This window comes from Pelophylax lessonae, assembly GCF_965119305.1.
Source record: "Pelophylax lessonae genome assembly, chromosome: 6".
In the NCBI taxonomy this organism is placed as follows: domain Eukaryota; kingdom Metazoa; phylum Chordata; class Amphibia; order Anura; family Ranidae; genus Pelophylax; species Pelophylax lessonae.
The window spans coordinates 236,485,370-236,498,754 of record NC_138773.1 but is presented as its reverse complement, the minus strand read 5'-3'; the positions used below and the strand labels follow the sequence as shown (position 1 = coordinate 236,498,754).

At 46.1% G+C, this 13,385-nt stretch overlaps 1 protein-coding gene across 1 annotated transcript in view; it reads right to left on the bottom strand.

Moving 5' to 3' along the window:
• Window positions 1-13,385, bottom strand: part of CERKL (CERK like autophagy regulator) — a 270,516-nt gene that overhangs the window by 122,043 nt on the left and 135,088 nt on the right. The window lies entirely within an intron of this gene.

The window sequence follows — 13,385 nt, the reverse complement described above, 5'->3', positions numbered from 1 at the left end:
ATTCGCAAGGGGCTCCGAGGGTGGGTTCCTGCACACACAAACGCCAGGGACACAATTGTCCAGCAGGGGCACAGTTCTGGAGGATAAGGAGGATGAGGAGGAGGAGGAGCTGGAGGAGGAGATGGAACCATGTTCACAGCAGGGTGGCACCCAGGCCAGCTCATGGCCATCACTGGTGCGTGGCTGGGGGGATACAGAGGACACGGACGATACACCTCCCACAGAGGACAGCCTTTCGTTGCCTCTGGGCAGCCTGGCACACATGAGCGATTACATGCTGCAGTGTCTCCACAACGACCGCCGAGTTGCCCACATTCTAACTTGTGCTGATTACTGGGTGGCCACGCTGCTGGATCCCCGTTACAAGGACAACGTACCGTCCTTAATTCACTCACTGGAGCGCGATCGCAAGATGCGCGAGTACAAGCGCACGCTGGTAGACGCCATGCTGCTGGCATTCCCATCTGACAGCGGGGCCGCAGTGGAAGCACAAGGCAGAGGAGGAGGAGGTCGCCAACGCAACCAGGGCACCGCCAGCACCTCAGAAGGCAGGGTTAGCATGGCCGAAATGTGGAAAAGCTTTGTCAGCACGCCACAACAAACAGCAGCACCAGCAGCTCAGATGGAACGTCTTAGCAGGAGGCAGCATTTTACCAACATGGTGGAGCAGTATGTGTGCACACGCCTACATGTAGTGAATGAGGGGTCTGCCCCCTTCAACTTCTGGGTCTCCAAATTGGGCACATGGCCTGAGCTTGCCCTTTTCGCCTTGGAGGTGCTGGCGTGCTCTGCAGCCAGTGTATTATCTGAACGGGTATTTAGCACAGCTGGGGGCGTTATAACAGACAAGCGCAGCCGCCTGTCCAGAGACAATGTGGACAAGCTCACGTTCATTAAAATGAACCAGGCATGGATCCCACGGGACTTTTCCGTACCTTGTGCAGAATAGCAATGGATACCGACCTTACCCACCCATTGTTCCATTTTTGCTCTTTCTCACTCTTTTGGGGTGTACCCTCATTTAAAATTTGTGAAAAGAAGCAGTGTTGGCTACCTCGTCCTCCTCCTCAGGGCCAGATTAACGTAGGGGCTATTGGAGCTGCAGCTCCAGGCCCCTACCTTTTATATAGGCCCCGGGTTGGCCATATTCACTGTTACCGCTCTTCTGTCACTTGTAAACACAGAAGTCTGGCTTCTATGCTCGCTTCCCCAGGCAGCACCCTCAGAACCTCCCCACACAGCGCGAAGGCCGGACAAGGAGGGACAGTTGCCGATGCATGGATGTGTTTATGGGCTTCAGAGACAGCATCCCATGTTGAATTAGGCATGCATGGCTGCACCCTTCCTCCTCTGGGTGCATGGCAAGGCACGGCCCTTAAGGCCCTTCAAAATCCTCAGCACCAAGCCCATGATGCTCTTAATCCGGCCCTGGTCCTCCTCCACCGCCGCTTCCACCTACACCGCCCATAGGTGTGCGCAGCCTATTGCATTAAGGTGTGCACCCCAAAGTTGAAATACACATGCATGTGTTTGCCAGCAGGGAGAGTAATGTATCGGGGCCATGTACCTGTAGGCAAAGAGAAATAGAGCAGAGCAGGTCCGAGGGAGATCTTTCCCATCTCCTCACTGGCAATGCTATGTGCCCTAGGTGATTAGGGTGTGCCCAGGCACACCCGGCACACCCTGTGCGCATGCCTATGTCACCGCCACATCCACCACCACCTCAACCTCCCTCCTACTCCATATGGGCCTCGTCCTTCAGAGATGAAGAAGAACATTGTTTTATTTTTCTGTTTTTTTTTGTTGTTTTAAGTTATTTCCCTATCCACATTTGTTTGCAGAGCACTTGCCATGCTCTTAATTACGTTTTGCTGCCATTTGCAGCACTCTAGCCCTTTCCTTTGGTGTTTTAGAGCCATTTTAGTGCCTTAAAGTTCGGGTCCCCATTGACTTCAATGGGGTTCGGTGTCCGGGAAAAGTTTGGTAAAAGTCCGGGACACGGACCCGGACTTTTTTTTAAAGTTTGGCCGAACCCGTCGAACACGGACATCTAGGTGTCCGCTCAACCCTAATCATAAACATTACACATAAACCCATTTTATACTTGTCTTGATTACCCATATAAAATAGTCACAGATTTAAAAAATATTATTTTTGTGTACCTCAGAAAATCATACATCTCCATATTATGAATCAATGTATGTAGATATAACAAATATAGTAGCATGGTCAATAGGACATAGATACAACCTTTGTTCATCCTGCGGCAATACCCTCCAGTAGAGAAGATCTGGTACCTCAGCAAGTAAAGAATTGCCATTGTTATCTCTCATTGACTCTACTGAAACAATTACGTTTCATGGCCCCAATGCAATGTCTTGCTGTCCTACTTATTTTAATACAGAAGGAAAGAACAGAACTTAAAAGACTTGACACACTAAAAGGGGTTGATTTACTTAGTCTGGATAGGGCAAAATCAGCTTCCATTCCAGGTTTTTTTGTTTGTGAAAGCCTAACTGAACAATAGAGTATGATTGGCTACCAGGCTACCATGCTGTAAGGTAAACCGGATTTCCTCCACCAGAAGGCCAGTACGGACTTTCGCTCACACCCGTGCACATTGCACACCTGCACTCACCAATTAGCATTTGGCTCCCAGTGGCCTATTTAAACTGCTCTAATACTGTGAGCAGTTGCTGAATGGTCTTCAGCTTGTTCCCGTGGTTCTGAGACCTGATCTGTTGTTACTTCTCATCTGTGTATGACCCTGCCTGCCTTTGGACTTTGCCTCTGCCCGTGCTCCTGCTCTGTTGCTTACTATCCTGACCTTGGCTTGCTTAAACGGATCTGATCTGCCTGCTTACCTTGTACCGCGCTGCCCGGCTGTTATCGACCTTGGCTTATCTTCTGGACTTGCTTGCTTGCTGATTCTGTACCTCACTCCCCGGTTTCTGCTGGCTACTGCTCCCACGCTTTGGTGCCAAGCTGCCACTGCACCCTGTTCCAAGGACTGCAACTACCAGCTGTACCCACCTACGGAGTGACCACCACCAGCTAGCCGCTACGGCACTCGTGCCACTCCTTGCCTTACACTCTCTGTTCCCACCTTCAGGAGTGTCAGACAGGAGGAGCAAGAGAGGCCTCCACAATATTCCAGTCTTCACCAGGTACGTGATAGTACCATTCAGCCATGACTGAGACTGGAGGAGGCTCCTCTCTGACCGGTGGTGGTGACCGGACTCCAGGAGAATTACTTCTGGATTGAAAGTCATTTACGCTCCCTGCCCATTGTATCTCAAGCTTCTGTACCTGGCACTTCAGCTACTGTTCCTGCTCCAGCTACTGCATCTACAGTAATGGTTCCTCCTCCAGAGCCTCGGATACCTACCCCAGAACGCTTTTCAGGAAATCGCTATAAGTTTCGGGCCTTCCGCCATGCCTGCCAGTTGTATTTCGAGTTACAACCACAAACCTTTTCCCTTGAATTTACTAAGGTGGGCTTTGTCATTTCTCTCTTGCGTGAGGAACCACAGTCATGGGCTCATCAGCTTCTGGAAAAGGCCAGCCCAGTTCTTGCATCAGTCTCTTCCTTCTTTGAAGCCATGGCCCAGTTCTATGATGATCCCCAACGGACCTCCACAGCAGAAGCTATTCTACATAAACTCCAGCAAGGGCTTCAGCCTGTGGAGGACTATGTTGTTAAGTTCCACAAATGGAGTTCTGACACTGCCTGGAATGATGCAGCCTTGCAGTACCAGTTTCGTTTGGGTCTTTCAGAGGCTCTTAAAGATGAACTTGCCAGACTAGATCCACCAACTACGCTCTCAAACTTGATCCAGCTTGCTATTCAGCTTGATCGCAGAATCCGAGAGAGGAGGGCAGAAAAATCTGGCAACATTCCACCTACATGGACACCAGCAGCACCTGTATCCCCAGCTCCGCCACCATTCTCTTTCAAGGTTGAGTCTGTTCAGTTGGGACTTTCTCGTCCACCTCTGTCAGCCAAGGAAAGACTTAGACGCAAGCAGAACAACTTATGCCTTTACTGTGGGGGCATTGATCACTTTCTGTGTGACTGCCTGATAAGACCACGTAAGACTGTCCTTGTTTCTGATACTCCCAGATATCCTCTGAAGAGCATCTCCTCTCACCTTTCGCTGACTCTCTCCCTGCAGCTACCTGGAGGGAGCATCCAAACTCAAGCCATTATTGACTCCGGGGCCTGCAGTTGTTTTATGGACTATTCATTTGCTGAACAACACAAGGTCCCACTGCAAGCTAAAATGCAGCATCTGAAGATTAATTGGGCGGATGGCTCGAATCTCAAGTCAGGTCCTATCACACAAGAAACGTGTCCGCTACTGGCAGTAACCTCCTCTAATCATTCAGAATACCTAACCCTGGACATTATCCCATCACCTTTGTTCCCCATCATCCTGGGCATTCCGTGGTTGCAGGCACACAATCCCCAAATAAACTGGGAGTCTGGAGCTGTTTCATTCCCTACCACCTACTGCCAGCAACACTGTTTTCCTAATACGGTCACCACCTCGGCCCCCCTTATGGAACTGCAACTAGAGACTTCAGTTTCACAATATGTTCCATTAACTTACCATGATTTCTTAGATGTTTTTGATAGGAAGAATGCTGAGACCTTACCGCCCCATCGGGCGTACGACTGCCCAATTGAACTGTTACCCGGGGCCGAGATTCCATTTGGAGATATTTTTCCCCTATCAGAACTTGAGCTTGAGACATTGCGCCTATACATTAATAAGAACCTAGAAAGGGGATTCATGCGTCCATCCACATCCCCTGCTGGGGCTGGAATATTTTTTGTTGAAAAGAAAGATCACACCCTGAGACCCTGTGTGGACTATAGAGAGCTAAACAAAATAACAATTAAAAACAGATATCCTCTTCCTCTTGTTCCAGAACTTTTCCAGCGGTTCAGAACAGCGAAAGTGTTCACAAAGCTTGACCTTCGAGGTGCATATAACCTAGTAAGGATCCGGAAGGGGGATGAATGGAAAACAGCTTTCCGGTCCCGCTTTGGGCATTTTGAGTATTTAGTCATGCCCTTTGGACTGTGTAATGCCCCAGCAACATTCCAGGATTTCGTCAATTATATCTTTAGGGACTTACTTGACCTTTTTATGATTGTGTACCTTGATGACATACTCATATTCTCCCCTTCCATTGAAGAACACCGGCTGCACGTTAAAAAGGTCCTCAACCGTCTCCGGGAACATCGGTTATACGCAAAGGCTGAGAAGTGTGAATTTGAGAAAGAAACAATCCAGTTTCTGGGGCTTAATATCGCAACATCAGGCATTGCAATGGACCCACAAAAAGTTAGTGCCATTCTTGAGTGGCCAGTGCCAGCAGATCGAAAAGGAGTCCAGAGATTTGTTGGATTTGCTAACTTTTATCGTAAATTTATCAAGAACTTCTCAGCTATCATCAGCCCCATCACACAGCTTACTAAACAAAACACCCGATTTCAGTGGACTCCGGCAGAGCAACTTGCCTTTGATAAATTAAAAGCTCTCTTTACATCAGCACCAATTCTGCAACATCCTGATCCTGCATTACCTTATGTCCTGGAAGTCGATGCCTAGGAAAATGCAGTTGGTGCAATCGTATCTCAGCGACAAGGCGCTAAGTCTCTTCTACATCCCGTGGCTTTCTTCTCAAGAAAACTCAGTCCATCAGAGAGAAATTATGATGTGGGAGATCGTGAGTTACTCACCATCAAGTCCGCTCTGGAGGAATGGCGTTATCTGCTTGAGGGAGCAAGTCATCCAATCCTGATTTTCACGGATCACAAAAATTTAGAGTATCTCCGTACAGCTAAGCGTCTAAGACCCCGTCAGGCCAGGTGGGCCTTATTTTTTTCAAGATTCTCATTTCACATAACCTACAGACCTGGTTCTAAGAATGGGAAACCTGACGCCCTGTCACGTATGTTTCTGGAAGAAAAGGAAGCTACTCAACCTGACACCATCCTATCCTCGCAAAATTTTCTGTTACTGCAAGGAGATTTTGTGTCACAGCTCAAACAAGCATCAGAGGAGGAAGGTCCACCATGTGATTCACAATTGCAAGAACGGGATGGATTGTTCATCCATGAGCAACAAGTTTTTGTACCTTCAAGTCTTCGCCAGTCAGTCTTAAATTTGTGCCATGACCACCCTTTGGCAGGGCATTTTGGGATGCGCAAGACTCTGGAACTTTTACAACGGTCCTTTTGGTGGCCTAGCCTGAGGGCAGATTGCCAGGATTACGTGAAGACTTGTGAAACCTGTATCCGAAGCAAAGGAGACAAGACTAAAGCTTAGGGCCTATTAAGGCCTTTGCCATTCCTACCAAGCCCTGGGAAATGATTAATATGGACTTTATTGTCGATCTCCCAGTATCTGAAAACTTTACTTCTATTTTTGTGATCATTGATAGGCTATCAAAGATGGCACACTTTGTACCAATGATTGGAACACCATCTGCTCCAGAGACTGCAAAAGCATTTGTCAAAGAAATAGTGCGGTTGCATGGGGTTCCTCGGAGCATAACGTCTGGCCGAGGAGTCCATTTTACCTCCAAATTCTGGAAAGAACTTTGTAAGGCACTTAAGATTGAGACATGGTTTTCTTCAGCATATCATCCCCAGACGAATGGTCAGACAGAACGAACCAACCAGACCCTAGAGCAATACCTTCGGTGTTTTTCTTCTTTCTCACAGGATGATTGGGCTTCGCTCCTTCCTCTAGCAGAGTTCGCTTACAATGATTCTGTCCACTCGGCTACTGGTCAAACTCCATTCTTTGCGAACTTCGGATTCAATCCTTCTTTTTTACCTGATGCTGTCTTTGATTCACCTGTTCCAGCGGTTCAGGAGCGACTGAGGTTTCTACAAAGCAACAATAAACTTCTGCAGGAAGCTATTGCCAAGGCTCAACAAGACAACAAGAAATACTTTGATAAAAAGAGAAGGGGTGATCTGGATCTCAAGCCAGGGGACAGGGTTTGGTTATCAACCACTAATTTGAAGATGGCCTGTCCTTCCAAGAAATTGGCCCCCAAGTACATCGGTCCATTTGCTGTAAAAAGAATGATAAATCCGACAGCTTATGAACTTTTTCTACCTGAGAAGTACAAGATTCACCCAGTTTTTCATGTGTCCCTGCTAAAGCCTGCTGTACCAGATCCCTTTCCTGCCCGTAATCCGGACCCTCCAGCACCAATCATGATTGACGATGAAGAGGAGTATGAAATTGAGGCCATTGTGGATTGTAGGAGAGGGAGAGGAGGTACCCAATATTTAATCAAGTGGAAAGGTTATGGTCCTGAGGAAAACTCGTGGGAGCCTGAAGCTAATGTTCATGCCCCAAGACTAGTGAAAACCTTTTTCCAAGCTCATCCTGCGAAGATGTCTCAGATGGGCATCCGGAGGCTGCCCATTAGGGGGGGGGCAATGTAAGGTAAACCGGATTTCCTCCACCAGAAGGCCAGTACGGACTTTCGCTCACACCCGTGCACATTGCACACCTGCACTCACCAATTAGCATTTGGCTCCCAGTGGCCTATTTAAACTGCTCTAATACTGTGAGCAGTTGCTGAATGGTCTTCAGCTTGTTCCCGTGGTTCTGAGACCTGATCTGTTGTTACTTCTCACCTGTGTATGACCCGGCCTGCCTTTGGACTTTGCCTCTGCCCGTGCTCCTGCTCTGTCGCTTACTATCCTGACCTTGGCTTGCTTAAACGGATCTGATCTGCCTGCTTACCTTGTACCGCGCTGCCCGGCTGTTATCGACCTTGGCTTATCTTCTGGACTTGCTTGCTTGCTGATTCTGTACCTCACTGCCCGGGTTCTGCTGGCTACTGCTCCCACGCTTTGGTGCCAAGCTGCCACTGCACCCTGTTCCAAGGACTGCAACTACCAGCTGTACCCACCTACGGAGTGAACACCCCCAGCTAGCCGCTACGGCACTCGTGCCACTCCTTGCCTTACACTCTCTGTTCCCACCTTCAGGAGTGTCAGACAGGAGGAGCAAGAGAGGCTTCCACAACATTCCAGTCTTCACCAGGTACGTGATACATGCACAGCTGCACCAGATTCTGCACCACCCAGATTTAGTAAATCAACCCCAGAGAGTAACCTTTTAGTATAGCACCAGTAGGAGCTGGCTTTATTAAATTAATCGGCACACTCCAGATGTGTAAAACAGTAAGTGGGTATGAGGGATAATTTAAGAGAGGGGAAAAAATGGTCAGAAAAAAAAAGGGGGATGGAGTTGTGTAGCTGAAACCGCAGTGCCAGGACTGCAGCTAAACTGCCCAAGTTTCGAACACTTATCCAGGCAAAAGCCCAGTACACTAATGCAGTGTAATCTAGGTGAGCATGGAGGACACAATGTTGTAGGTTCTAGAATATTGGACGTCGTGCCAATATTACCATGTTTTACGGAACTGCTCCGCCTTCCATTTTAGGGATGCAGTCAAGTGTTACATTTTCATTGATTTCATTTACCACAGCAATCCATTTAAATAGTCACCATTTTAAAAGTAACTGCTTGTGTAATAAAAATGCATGCCCCACTCAGCTTAATAAAATCCACAAGTTCAGCTGAGGTTACAAATACCCAAAAATGGTCATATGTTAAATAGTCAAAACTGTTAACTACCAGGCATTTAAGCCTAGGCGAGATGTAATATATTGCCTGTGTTGAAAAATATTGGATACATGAATAGGTGACCCTAAAACATCTCAACAAAACACTGCCAACCATTTTATTTTCTCAACATACATATCCACTCTAACCAAAGAAAGCATGAAGGGTAAAGGGAATGTAATGGCTTCACCTAGACCTTTACCTAAAGCAGTTATGCCATATATAACAGTGATTCTGAAACCGGGAAGGACCCTATCCACTGTCCAAATTTTAGGCCGATATCACTCTTAAAACACTGATTCAAAAATATTTACAAACTCCTGGCCTCCAGACTGCAAGAACATATCCCCTCAGTCTTCCTGGGTCACCCACTGTATCCTTTGGATCAGCCTTGTAGGACTGGTGCAACAGTCTCTCTCCTTCCCTTAACAATCTGAACCCATATAATGGGGCCTACTTTTTTCAAAGTCCCTTATGAATGTAGGGCTACTACAGGCTGGCAGTCTTCTGACCCCCCACAGTTAATCTTTACTGGAGAGTTCATATTATCACTGGTGCATCTATGATGATGACTTATGTGCTATTTGAACCGCTGGATGTTCCCAAGTATATTCTCTTGTAATTTCAATTTCGTCCTTCATTTTGGGCATACCAATTGTGGGACAGACATTGCTTGTCCTCTCCTTATAATCCAGTACCCACCCAGGGAGACTCTAACACATGTATATTCAGACCCAAGCAAGTGTGGCCTGTTTTTCTTCTATTTTCCCTTTTGTGTGTCCTGAAGAAGCAGATCAGCAAAACGCGATCACACACAGGGGCTCACTCACTTGATATCATGTAACAAACCCAAACTACTGGGCCTTTGTTGGCCATATTTTCTATATTTGTGTATACATGTTCTCACTAGCATGTTTCTATTTGTAATTTTTAGATTTTCTTGTTTATAAATAAAATATGGGTTTTATTCAAATATGGTCCAATTCGCCTCTAAAGTCAGGCCCCTTGGTTTTTCCTTCTTCCTAGTTTTAAATATATACCCTCACTAATCGAGCCTGATTAGACCAGTTTTGTTCCTGGCTGAGAGGCACTAGACAATACTATCCAGGCCTTCCATATCCTGCACTGGGTAAGAGCTGGCCCAGTGACTTCACCCTGTCTGATATCCACAGATGTCGAGAAAGAATACAGTTAGGGCCATATATATTTGGCACAAGCACAATTTCAGATTTTTTTCAGGTATTTATCAACACATATTCAAGCTATAGTTATATAATGGATACGGGCTGAAAGTGTATACTCTCAGGTTTAATTTGAGGGTATGTACATCCAAATTAGAGGAAGGGTTAAGGAAATACAGCTCTTAAGCATAGCCATCCCCCCTTTTATTCAAGGGACCAAACGTAATTTGACAATTGAATCAAAAGCTGTTTCATGGCCAGGTGTTGGCTACTCCTTCATTATTTCTTCATTAATTAGGCAGGTAAAAGTTCTGGAGTTGATTATAAGTGTGGTATTTGCATTTGGAATCTATTGCTGTGAACCTGCATCATGCGTTCAAAGGAGCTGTCTATGCAAGTGAAACAGGCCAATGTAAGGCTTCAAAAACAAAACAAATTCATCAGAGAGATAGCAGCAACATTAGAAGTGGCCAAATCGACAGTTTGTTACACTCTGAGGAAAGAAGAACGCACTGGTGAGCTCAGCAACAGGAGACAACAGCGGTAGATGATCGCAGGATCCTCTCTATGGTAAAGAAAAACCCATCCACAACATCCAGACAAGTGACGGACACTCTCCAGGAGGTGGGCGTATCATATCATTGTCAAAGTCTACAATCAAGAGAAGATTTCACGAGAGCAAATACAGAGGGTTCCCCACAGGTTGCAAACCATTCAAAAGCCTGAAGAATAGAAAAGTCAGATTAGACTTTGGCAAAAAACATCTAAAAAAGCCAGTCTAGTTTTGGAAAAGCATTCTTTGGACGGAGGGAACTAAGAATAATCTGTACCAGAAGGACAGGAAGAAAAAAAGTGCGTAGAAGGCTTGGAACAGCTCATGATCCAAAGCATGCAACGTCATCTTTAAAACATGGTGGAGACATTGTGATGGCATGGGCATGCATGGCTTCCAGTGGCACTGGGTCATTGTTGTTTATTAATGATGTGACAAAAGACAGAAGCAGCCGGATGAATTCTGCAGTGTTTAGAGATATACTGTCAGCCCAGATTCAGCCAAATGCAGCAAAGTTGATTAGACAGTGCTTAACAGTACAGATGGACAATGATCCAAAACACACTGCAAAAGCAACCCATGAGCTTTAGAAGGAAAAAAAAGTAGAATATTCTGCAACGGCTAAGTCAATCACCTGATCTCAAGCCAATTGAGCATGCATTTCACATGTTACAGGCAAAACTAAAGGCAGAAAGACCCATAAACAAAGAACAACTGAAGATAGCTAGAGCCTGGCAAAGCATCAGAAAAGAGGAAACCCAGTCTTTGGTAATGTCCATGGGTTCCAGACTTCAGGCAGTCATAGCCAGTAAAGGATTCTCAACAAAATATTAAAAATGAACATTTTATTTATGATTATATTAATCTGCCCAATTACATTTGAGCCCCTGAAAATGGGACTGTGTATAACCACTTAAGCCCCGGAAGATTTTACCCCCATTCCGACCAGGGGGTATTTTGCGATTCGGCACTGCGTGATTTTAACGGACAATTGCGCGGTCGTGCGACGCTGTACCTAAACGAATTTGGCGTCCTTTTTTTCCCACAAACAGAGCTTTCTTTTGGTGGTATTTGATCACCTGTGCGATTTTTTGATCACGCGCTATAAACAAAAAAAGAGCGTCAATTTTGCAAAAATAGCAATATTTTTCACATTTTTTTATATGAAATTCCCCAAAAAAAAAATTAAAAATCAAAATTTTTTTACATTTTCGGCCAATTTGTTTTATGCTACCTATGTTTGGTAAAAAAAATCGCAAAAAGTGTATTTTGATTGGTTTGCGCAAAAGTTATCGCGTTTACTAACAAAGGGAAAGATTTCTGTCATTTTTGTTGTTTTTTTTTTTAACGTGTAATGGCGGCGATCTGCGATTTTTTTTGCGGTACTGCGACATTGGGGCGGACAGATCGGACCCTTGACTGACATTTTTGACACTTTTGGGGTTACCAGTGACATTTCTACAGTAATCAGTGCTATATATATGCACTGTTACTGTAAAAATACACTGGTAGTGAAGGGGTTAACTTTATTTGGGAGGGAGGGGCTGTGTGTATCCCTAGGGGCGTGCTTTCTACTGTGATTGGCTGGGGCTTGAGCTGTATGGACACTGATCAACGGATCTACATACTAGATCCGAGTGATCAGTATCCTAACAGCAAGGAGAATGACAGGTGGCTTGTTTACACAAGCTGCCTGACATTCTCCCTCTCCCCCGCCGATCGCCGAGTGACCGGCGGACATCGGGTCCGCCGGTCACACGCGCGGGGGGGTCCGTGACCACGCGGGAGCGGTAGGGCGCCTCCGGGGGCCCGCGCTCGCTCCCTAGACCCTCACAAGCTAGTGACGTAGCCCTACGTCACTTTGCCTGTGAGGGGCTGACTGCCGACGTAGATCGGCGTTAGGCAGTCGGCAAGTGGATAAAAATGGTTGCAGTTCCTAAAATTTGTACTTGATATTTAAGTTCAACCCCTTGAGTTAAAGCTGAAAGTCCGCACTTCAAAGTAATTTGGATTGTTTTGTTTTAATTTTATTCTAGTGGCATTCAGAACCATAAGTATGCAAATTGTTTCTGTGTCCAAATATACAATATCTCACAAAAGTGAGTACACCCCTCACATTTTTGTAAATCTTTTATTATATCTTTTCATGTGACAACACTGAAGAAATTACACTTTGCTACAATGTAAGGTAATAAGTGCACAGCTTGTATAAATTTAACTCAAAACACAGCCATTAATGTCTAAAACGCTGGCAACAAAAGTGAGTACATCCCTAAGTGGAAATGTCCACATTGGGCCCAAAGTGTCAATATTTTAGTTTCCAGCACTGCCTTAACCTTCTTGGACACGGAGTTCACCAGCTTCACAGGTTGCCACTGGAGTCCTCTTCCACTCCTCCATGATGACATCACGAAGCTGGTGGAGGTTAGAGACCTTGCGTTCCTCCACCTTCCTTTTGAGGATGCCCCACAGATGCTCAATAGGGTTTAGGTCTGGAGACATGCTTGGCTAGTCCATCACCTTTACCCTCAGCTTCTTTAGCCAGGCAGAGGTCATCTTGGAGGTGTGTCTGGGGTTCCTAGACCATGACACCCCCACCACCATGCTTGACTGTTGTAGTCCTCACCTGGTTGCCGCCACACGCGCTTGACATCATCTGAACTAAATACGTTTATCTTGGACTCATCAGACCACAGGACATGGTTCCAGTAATTCATGTCCTTAGTCTGCTTGTCTTCAGCAAACTGTTTGTGGGCTTTCTTGTGCATCATCTTTAGAAGAGGCTTCCTTCTGGGATGACAGCCATGCAGACTAATTTGATGCAGTGTGCGGCGTATGGCAGACTGACCTTCCACCCCTTCAACCTCTGCAGCAATGCTGGCAACGCTCATACCTCTATTTCCCAAAGAAAACCTCTGGATATGACGCTGAGCATGCTCACTCAATTTCATAGGTCCACAACGGCGAGGCCTGTTCTACGTG